This window comes from Odontomachus brunneus, unplaced genomic scaffold (genome assembly GCF_010583005.1).
Source record: "Odontomachus brunneus isolate Ranch 3 - 2012 unplaced genomic scaffold, Obru_v1 Obru_scaffold_171, whole genome shotgun sequence".
Lineage (NCBI taxonomy): Eukaryota > Metazoa > Arthropoda > Insecta > Hymenoptera > Formicidae > Odontomachus > Odontomachus brunneus.
This window is the reverse complement of record NW_022639621.1, coordinates 427,928-437,332: the sequence shown is the minus strand read 5'-3', so window position 1 is coordinate 437,332 and position 9,405 is coordinate 427,928.

Here is a 9,405-nt window from a genome sequence, read left to right as displayed (position 1 = left end):
TAGAACCGTTTCGCGTATTCATTCATTATTGTGACAGTTGTAGCTTTATTTTTAATTACTATCTTTTTGCCTAATTTCTAACCAATAATTGGTTAAGAAATAAAAAGAAAGAATTGGTCAGTATTTTTTGAACTTTTATTAAACAGAAAAACTGCCCAGCATTTCTGTATCATTTTTTATCGCTTAGTTTCTAACAAGTGCCTGACCAAGAACTAATGGCCAAGAAATATTAGCCAATATTTCTCTGTCCATTTTCTGAAGTTACTGTCTAACCAATCCTAGCCAGTAAAAACTTTCTGATTCAACTGCGATCCCTCTGTACGCGATAAAGATTCTTTCGGCACTTGGCGGGAGGAACGCGAGGTACCGACTGCGAAAATCTCAGCTAGTCACTGAAAGACGATCATCGCAAATCTCGTGAGCCTCGTCCGAGGACTTCGAAGCCGCGTCGAACGAAACGCATTCGACATGCTCGGCCGAGGGCTCGGGCATGGCGCGCGGTGCCTGGAAGGTGCATCGCGAGGGACGCGGAAGGGAGAGTAGCAGGGTGAATGCCAACGACACACGCGGACGGTCAAAAGGAGGAGAGCCATCGTCGTCGCGGGCCGTCGCGTCCGGCGCAACGGCAAAACAATTTCTCGCACATGACTCACCGGAATACGACATCACGACACATTATGCGCGGCATTAAAGCCCCACGAGACGCGCCTGACGTTCGTTCGACGGTCGGACACTCGTTCGCGCGCGCGCGACCGGCCGACGAGAGCCACGCGACCGGCACGTGGGGTGTAATTGCAGCGGGGCCGCTCTCCGCGCGCGAGTCACGCCCGGGTCGTGCCGGCCCGGCGGCCACCCTTTTCCACCGGCGGCATGCTGCCGCATCACCCCGCTTTTCGGACGCACCGTAGCGTAACCGAGTCGTATGTTCTGCCAGATATTACCGGCCAATCGAGGCACGAGAAGGTTCCGCGCGGCAAAGAGAGCACGTCGGACAGCTTTCCCCCACGTATCTTTTAACGCCCTTATTCTTCGACAGAGAGACTAGACTTGTGAAAATCGAACAGGAGTATTATCCCAAAAACAACGTTATCTTAAAGTATTTCATTTTACTATATAAAATTAGGATAATTTTATTTTCAGGAAAAAAGTTATTAAGTTAGTATATAAAGTATTTCATTTTACTATATAAAATTAGGATAATTTTATTTTCAGGAAAAAAGTTAAGTTTCTGTTTACTGAAAAGGTTATCTAATGTCGAGAAGGTTTCGCGCGGCAAAGAGAGCACGTCGGACAGCTTTCCCCCACGTATCTTTTAACGCCCTTATTCTTCGACAGAGAGACTAGACTTGTGAAAATCGAACAGGAATATTATCCCAAGTAGAACAACGTTATCTTAACGTATTTCATTTTACTATGTAAAATTAGGTCAGGATAATTTTATTTTCAGGAAAAAAGTTAAGTTTCTGTTTACTGAAAAGGTTATCTAATGTCGAGAAAGTTTCGCGCGGCAAAGAGAGCATATCGGATAGCTTTTCCCCACAAAAATATCTTTTAACGCCCTTATTCTTCGACAGAAAGACTAGACTTGTGAAAATCGAACAGGAATATTATCCCAAGTAGAACAACGTTATCTTAACGTATTTCATTTTACTATATAAAATTAGGTCAGGATAATTTTATTTTCGGTAAAAAAGTTAAGTTTCTGTTTACTGAAAAGGTTATCTAATATCGAGAAGGTTCCGCACGGCAAAGAGAGCACGTCGGACAGCTTTTCCCCACGTATCTTTTAACGCCCTTATTCTTCGACAGAGAGACTAGACTTGTGAAAATCGAACAGGAATATTATCCCAAGTAGAACAACGTTATCTTAACGTATTTCATTTTACTATATAAAATTAGGTCAGGATAATTTTATTTTCGGTAAAAAAGTTAAGTTTCTGTTTACTGAAAAGGTTATCTAATATCGAGAAGGTTCCGCACGGCAAAGAGAGCACGTCGGACAGCTTTTCCCCACGTATCTTTTAACGCCCTTATTCTTCGACAGAGAGACTAGACTTGTGAAAATCGAACAGGAGTATTATCCCAAAAACAACGTTATCTTAAAGTATTTCATTTTACTATATAAAATTAGGTCAGGATAATTTTATTTTCAAGAAAAAAGTTAAGTTTCTGTTTACTGAAAAGGCTATCTAATGTCGAGAAGGTTTCGCACGACAAAGAGAACACGTCGGACAGCTTTTCCCCACGTATCTTTTAACGCCCTTATTCTTCGACAGAGAGACTAGACTTGTGAAAATCGAACAGGAGTATTATCCCAAAAACAACGTTATCTTAAAGTATTTCATTTTACTATATAAAATTAGGTCAGGATAATTTTATTTTCAGGAAAAAAGTTAAGTTTCTGTTTACTGAAAAGGTTATTTAATATCCGCCCGAAGGATAACTTTTAATATCCAAAAAGATATCATTTAGATATAAAAGTATCTGGTACATGGATACAAATTAAATATATACTAAATGATAACTGTAAGATGCGTAAATGAACTAGCTATTAACCAACTGTACGAGCATACTGTTATTTAATCGATGTCATATTAATGGAAACGAATTATTGACATTGACTTATTATCTTATAGATACGTTGCAAAAGCTAACTTCAAGAATGTTAACCAATAGGCAACCTGTTCTACTTGGGTTGGTTTGACGATTAAAGAATCCCAAAGATGATTTGAATCGAGTGGAAGTGAAAAAAGGAAAAGTCAGCTTTCTCGCGATTTATGGCATTAATTAGTATTGTTTGAGGTAAATAATAAAAGAAAATGAATGATTTTCATACAAAAGCAAATTAGTCAGTTGCTAATTTGTTGTTAACAGTTTGATTATTAAGTTTAATTGTTAATTGAACGATCTTTGATTCCCTTCGCTCATATATCAATTACCAGTCGGTCTTGGATTGAATTTGTCGAAATCAATTGTCAATTAAACGTTCTCCAATTAAGGCTCATATTTGAATCGTCACTCAAACACGATAATTATTTAAAAAAGTAATTGGTTATTCGCAAATCGAGTTGATTTACCGTCGAGGAGGGTAGGACATTGATTCAATGGTTTCTCGCTAACCCAAAACTTATAATCATTCTAACGTATTGACACATTGACTCATATACGTGTATCGGATCACTCCTCAGCAATTGGATTAATATAAGAGCTGATCTATTCTCGTCTGAACAATTGGCAAGCATTCATAACGTGGCTTGCAGGTTAATCATCACATTCATTCGCAAACTTGTCAATGGCGGGGCGCTTGTTAACGGTGGTGTCAAGAAAGCCGCTCAATGAACACGTAGGATCCGAACAGTCAGCGATTATTGTCGATCTCGATCTGCTAACTCACGAGACAATGGGACACAGACAGAAGTGGCTGTCGTCCCGCAGTAACACCCCGACTCAACACGACACCTCACTTAGCCTAGGTCGTTTCGAAGCCTGTCGGGGGACAACGGGTTTTTTTTATGATCGGTACCGACTGCGAATTACCGTCGAATTGCTCGAACATCTCGTAGGAAACCTCGTGGGGATGCGAGGAAACGAGACGGAATGTTACCTGTCGCCGTGGTAACTCCTCGCAACCGGTAGATAGGAGCGAGAGCGAGAGACAAGGACTCGGGAAGCGAACGGGAGGAAACGGATCTCCGTCGCCATCAATCGCCACGGACTAGTTCGTTAATGGACGTACCCTGTCGAATGCTGAGAAATCGTCGCGAACGTAGCCGCGAACGTCACCTCGTTGTCGACTCTGCGAGACGCGCCGACCGACAAAATAAGCATTAGGACCGGCCTGTGCCCGCACTCGGCGGTAAGAAAAGAAGAGAAAGAAAGGAGAAGAGGGTGGAAGAGAGAGAGAGAGGGAGGGAGTCAATGTGTACACGGTATTTCACAAAGTAGCATGACATCAATCCTTACAACTCGGAAGATAAGCCGATCTCCGTGCCGATCGCGGCTTTCCAAACCTCGGCCGATCAATGAGCTGTTTTCTTATTCGGGCCGAGTTTCACCTGCGCGTCGTGGCGAACGAGCGAAAGTTCACGAGAGTTAAGAGTGTCAATGGATTCTCGAAAGTGGGAATTATTATTTATCCGCGCGGCGCAGATATGCCGCGAAGATACGCTAACGGTAGGTTCCAGAGGAACCTCCTTCAGTCCTCGGAGTCTGCGGAGATCCCGCTTCGATTGCGGTCGTTTTATTCTCGAAGCTGTCATTCCCGCCACCCTCTCGAAACTTCCCCGAACTCGTTACCGGCTCCGAGCTGCGCTCGTCTACGAGCATGCATGCACGATGCATCGGATCGATCGGTGGATCGTCGCCGTCGCTCATGGACGCGGCCTCTTGAGGATTCAGGAACACGCATCCTCGGAGAGGCGACTGGAGTCGGAGTTGAGAAGGCGTACGAAGCCGACCAGCGGCTGTATTAGAACGAGCTAGGTCGAGGTGGTCGAAACGGAGCGGCGCGATCGTAAATTAGACGTAGCGATGACACGTCGGGCCGATCGTTTCTACGTAGACGGGGGGGATACCACCACATGGCACGAGCCGAACGACCGGTCGGGACAATAAATGGGGACTCCCGTGCCGTGCCGTCATGATAGGTAGCGTGGCGCGCAATCGAGAAGTCAGTGTCATCTGTTGCATCGGTTACATCCCGAGCGGCGGAGCGTGACTGCAGCGCCGGTGATCGGCCACCGTAAACGAGGGTGCGCGCACGGGGCTAACTACCCCCTAATTGCCAGACTCGTTAACAACGAGTATCCCCTAACAATCATTTAATGACAGGTTAGTTGGCCTCGATAGGTTACGGGCCCGTCGTCGATTTCTATCGAACTTATTGAAAAGCTCGCGGTCGACGGTGCGGTGAAATGCGCGAGCTGTTTGCGCGAGAGCTCTCTTGAAGGAGAAGAAAAGAGGAAGAAGACAACATTGCGGGGTGGCACACGGGGAAAGCCAAGTTCGTTGGTGTCGCTGAATTTTCCGCTGCCTGAGAGAAAAATACAGTTGCCTTTGGCGTCAACTATACGCCTTTGTGATTTTAACCGCAAAAATAATTAGAAGAACCATTATTTTAGTAAGTTTGTTAGAGAGATGGTTCTTCTAATTATTTTTCTGGTTAAAATCATAAAAAAAATTATAGTTGACGCCAAAAGCAACTATATTTTTCTCTCAGTGTAAGAGTAGGGACCAGATGAAAAACTCGGTTGTAGGGAAGACCGGGGTTAAATGGCCCCTCAGGAATATATGTGCTTTTTCAGTACTTATCTTGAGATTATAAATGAGTATAATGAGAGAGTATAATGTAAAGTATAATGAGAGGAATAATGAGAGTTTGAAATCGCGAAATGATCCTTTTAGAACATAAATACTTTTCCCTGTGTCTCATTCAAATCGAAATAATATTACAGTTAAGAAATAGAAAAAACTGATTTCGTAATAGCAAAATAAATTTCTCGCATGATACACTGTTTTTAGTAATAAATGTAATTTCAATTCATAAAGTGATTGGAATAGAGCAATCAAATATTTTTTCTCAGTGTGAGTTAAATTATTAATTGAATGATTTTTAATTCCCTTCGCTCATATCAATCGCCGAAATTTCATCGTCCACTATTCGGTTACACGAGTTGAGATTTTTGTTCTGTCTAAGATGTAGTTGCTCGTGAGTTCATGATAGGAAATGGTGGTAAGATACTCGCGCGATCAGAGACGGACAGGCTGCATTTGTCTTCGATTATTTCTTGCCTGACGACGCTCGCGCCGCGCATTTCTCGGTTGTGGAGGCTCCAAGAGCCTTATACGGGAAACGTATCTTTGTTATCTTTGTTAAAACGTGTCTCTACCCATCTCGGCCGCGGCAACATTAATTCCGAATGCGCGACAATGCACGCGCGAGAACTTGACTCTGTGTGTGCCGGGGAACTATTACGCCATTATTATGAGAAAGCCGCGGACTGTAAGAGCGCGCTTGGAAGATAATGTTGAAAGACCCTCGGATTGGACGGACAGTGCGCATTTGTCATCGATTTTGCATTATTTTTTCTAAATTTTTTTTTTATTTGCACGCTCTATTCCGCAGCGGCTCTCCCATCTCGATTCGTATCGCCGCTTAATGCAACGTTTACAGTTAGGACGGACACGCTCAATGCCAAACAGGCCGCCTTGAAGAATCACGCCTAACTAACAGTCGATGACCTTAGATATGCAATTATCGAGAGAATCATTGAAGAGAAGAGGTTGGCAACGACTTCTCAAGTCTCTATAGGAGATGTTAAATGACTGTCGAAGGCACCCGAGTTCTAATCCGGTCAATGTGAGGCGTGATTTTCTCTAGTATTTTTTTCAACTATATTTGATATGATATGAGATATCTTGTAATCTTTTCTGACATATTGCGATATATAACCCAATTACTCTTAGAAATTGACGCGGATTCTTGAAACACACAATTAATTATTATATTATTAAAGTTCATTTCACAATATTGGGCATTTACTAAGATTTCTTTTGGTTAAAATAATCAGCACATCAATCATCAAAATTAATCGATTCAATCATTCCCGTCAACTGTATTTAATACATCAACGATATGAGATATCTCGTAATCTTTCCCAACATATCGCGATATATAATCTAGTTATTATTCCTAGGAACAAATTGGTACAGATGTGTGTATGTGTGTTCCTGGATACATAATTGATTATTATATCATATAGTTACTGTGCTGAGTCGCATTAATCGATTCAAATTACGATTTGGTCATACAGTGATTATATTAGTGCAACTTATTGTTGCATTAAAGCGTAATTTATTCAATAGATATATAATATTTCATTGAAAACAGGTGACCACTCATTTTGTCGATCCAACTGATTTTTATTCTCAGTATAAGAACGTGAAGATACGAGGTTTCTCAATCAATTGTTCAGTCAATTGTTTTCAATTTATTGCAACTAAGCAGAACTTTTTTTTTCTAAATAGTCAAAATTATATAACATTAGCTTAAACTGCTCGGATCAAATTTTAAATTATCACAAAATATCAAAGGGTGAAATCAGAGGGAAAGGATGGATTTTATGTAGCCTATATTTTTTTCTGCAGGATCCTAGAGAGTAACTGCAAAATTTGTAAGATTTTCTAAATCAGTCATATAGGCTTAGGAGTTAATAATAAACATACAGACAGATATTTTATATATAAGCACAAATAATTTTCAATCAGTTGATGAAATTAATTATTAATAAATGTATAAATCGCGTCAAAGTTTGAGTAATAATTAATATCATCAACCGATAAAATTATTTGTAATTTTGTATATGACTATTGATTAATGTTGATGATTGATTTGCCGGTTATTTTGGTGAAAGAAGATCTGAATCATTCTAATGCCCAACACTGGTTCACTGAATTCATTCTTCCCGGCTTTTAATTCCGCGACGAAGATGGCAAATTGAGAAGGTAAAAAGAAGCGTCGATTCTTTGTAAATAAATTTTCCTCGGGGGATGGCCGTCGCGCAGCGCGAAGACTCGCACCGACATGTGAATTCTCCCGCGACTCTCGACAGAAATTCTATACAACTGAGAACACGCAGATCGAGACGCCTGGCCCGCGCGTCTCTAATGACAGTCCGACCGATGCTCGAACTCGTGCGAGGTGTAGACCAAGTCCTCTCTCGCGATATCCTTCCGCCAATCTGTCGCCGCACACGAACTGCAACTAATCGGCGACGCGCGCCGATCCGCATTGGGATTCGGCCGTTGAATGCCGGCGAGAGTCCGCCGAGGGTATTCATAGTGGTCATCTGTTCGCCATGTTTCGGACAGGGCGCGTGCCGTGCCGATAATATTGCGTCCGCGAACGCAATAATTTAGGTGGTCGCGATCGTATAGAGTGACGCGAATTCAGCGTCCCGGCGGTCGGTGGTAATGCTAGGGCGTCGATATACAAGGTAATAATTTATGCCGATCGAGACATAAATACAAGAATATACGGCATGGCATATGGCAATGCCCGGGCCCGCAGCTCCTCGCGATGATTAGAACCGCCCGAGAGGGTGCCGCGAACGTCGGCGTTGGCGAAGATCGTAGACAGAGCAGCCCAGCCGATCTTTCCGATCCGGGCTTTTGACGCGCACGTGATCGCTGGATGCTCTTCCAGACTTGACAATGTGCATATGGAGATCCGACGGCTGTGCTCGGAAAGAGTGCGGTCGAACCGAGTCCTTTTGCCCAATTTTGGGGTCCTCAATAATGTAATGTAATGTAAATTTCTTTTGTATATGATCAAAGCTCACGTCGAGTTGGTCCCGAAATATGTAACTCTCTAATTTGAGTCTCTTACCGTTCTGTATTAATGGTTTACGCAATTCCGACTTGTTATATGCTGTCTAACAATCAATTATCGTAGATCACTGATCAGTTGAAATTTCATTGATAAATTTTACATCTGTGTTGTTTGGCGGCGAACAATGAACATACGGCGCATGTCATGTGCAGTTGAATTAGCTGCCACTGCCAGCCTTTCTCTGTCTTTGTTCACATGGTGTCATCTAACTGGGACTCTTTTGGGCCATTTGTCTCGTGAACGCGAACGGTAAGAGGCTCAGATTAGAAAGTTACATATTTGGAATCGACTTGACTTAATCGTATGCAAAAATAATTGTCACTATCGAGAGTCCAAAAATCAGGCGAAACTTGGGCGTCTTTACAAACATATTCCATCAGAAATCGTAATGAGGGCAAAAATAGGCCGAACAAGTTTTCGAGCGCGTGAATTTTTTATTTCTAAAATATATTCAGTTTGTGTCAATTGGGCCGCACGGATTTTAGAATTCTGTGACGGTGAGACTTCTTGTGAATGATATCCGATTGAAATTTTTATTCGTCGCGACAGTTTGCGATAGGCGGACACAACGGAAGCTCGAGTTTTATTAGTTTCCATAGAAGTTCGCCTCTGCGTGAGGAGCGGTTTAGGCTTAATTAAAGCGACGACGGAGGCCCCGTGCGTTGACCCGGTGATTTCTTTATTCCCATGCAACTGACGTCTACCCGGGTGTAAGAAATAATATAAGACGACGAGGTCTACCTAATTTAACGTATAGAGCGGTCGGGACCGCTCGACGCCTTGCTGAATGGCTCGCGAATTTAGTTTTAGTAAAATGTGGTTTCTCCTCATAACCCCCCACTTTGCGCCTTTTACTTCCTATTTGCGCCACAAATTCTTTCTTTTCGCCGCGCGACGTTAGATCCCCATAAAGGCTATTATGGGATCGCGTTTATGTTGCACGTGTAAAGAAGGAGAGAGAGAGAGAGAGAGAGAGAGAGAGAGAGAGAGAGAGAGAGAGAGAGAGAGAGAGAGAG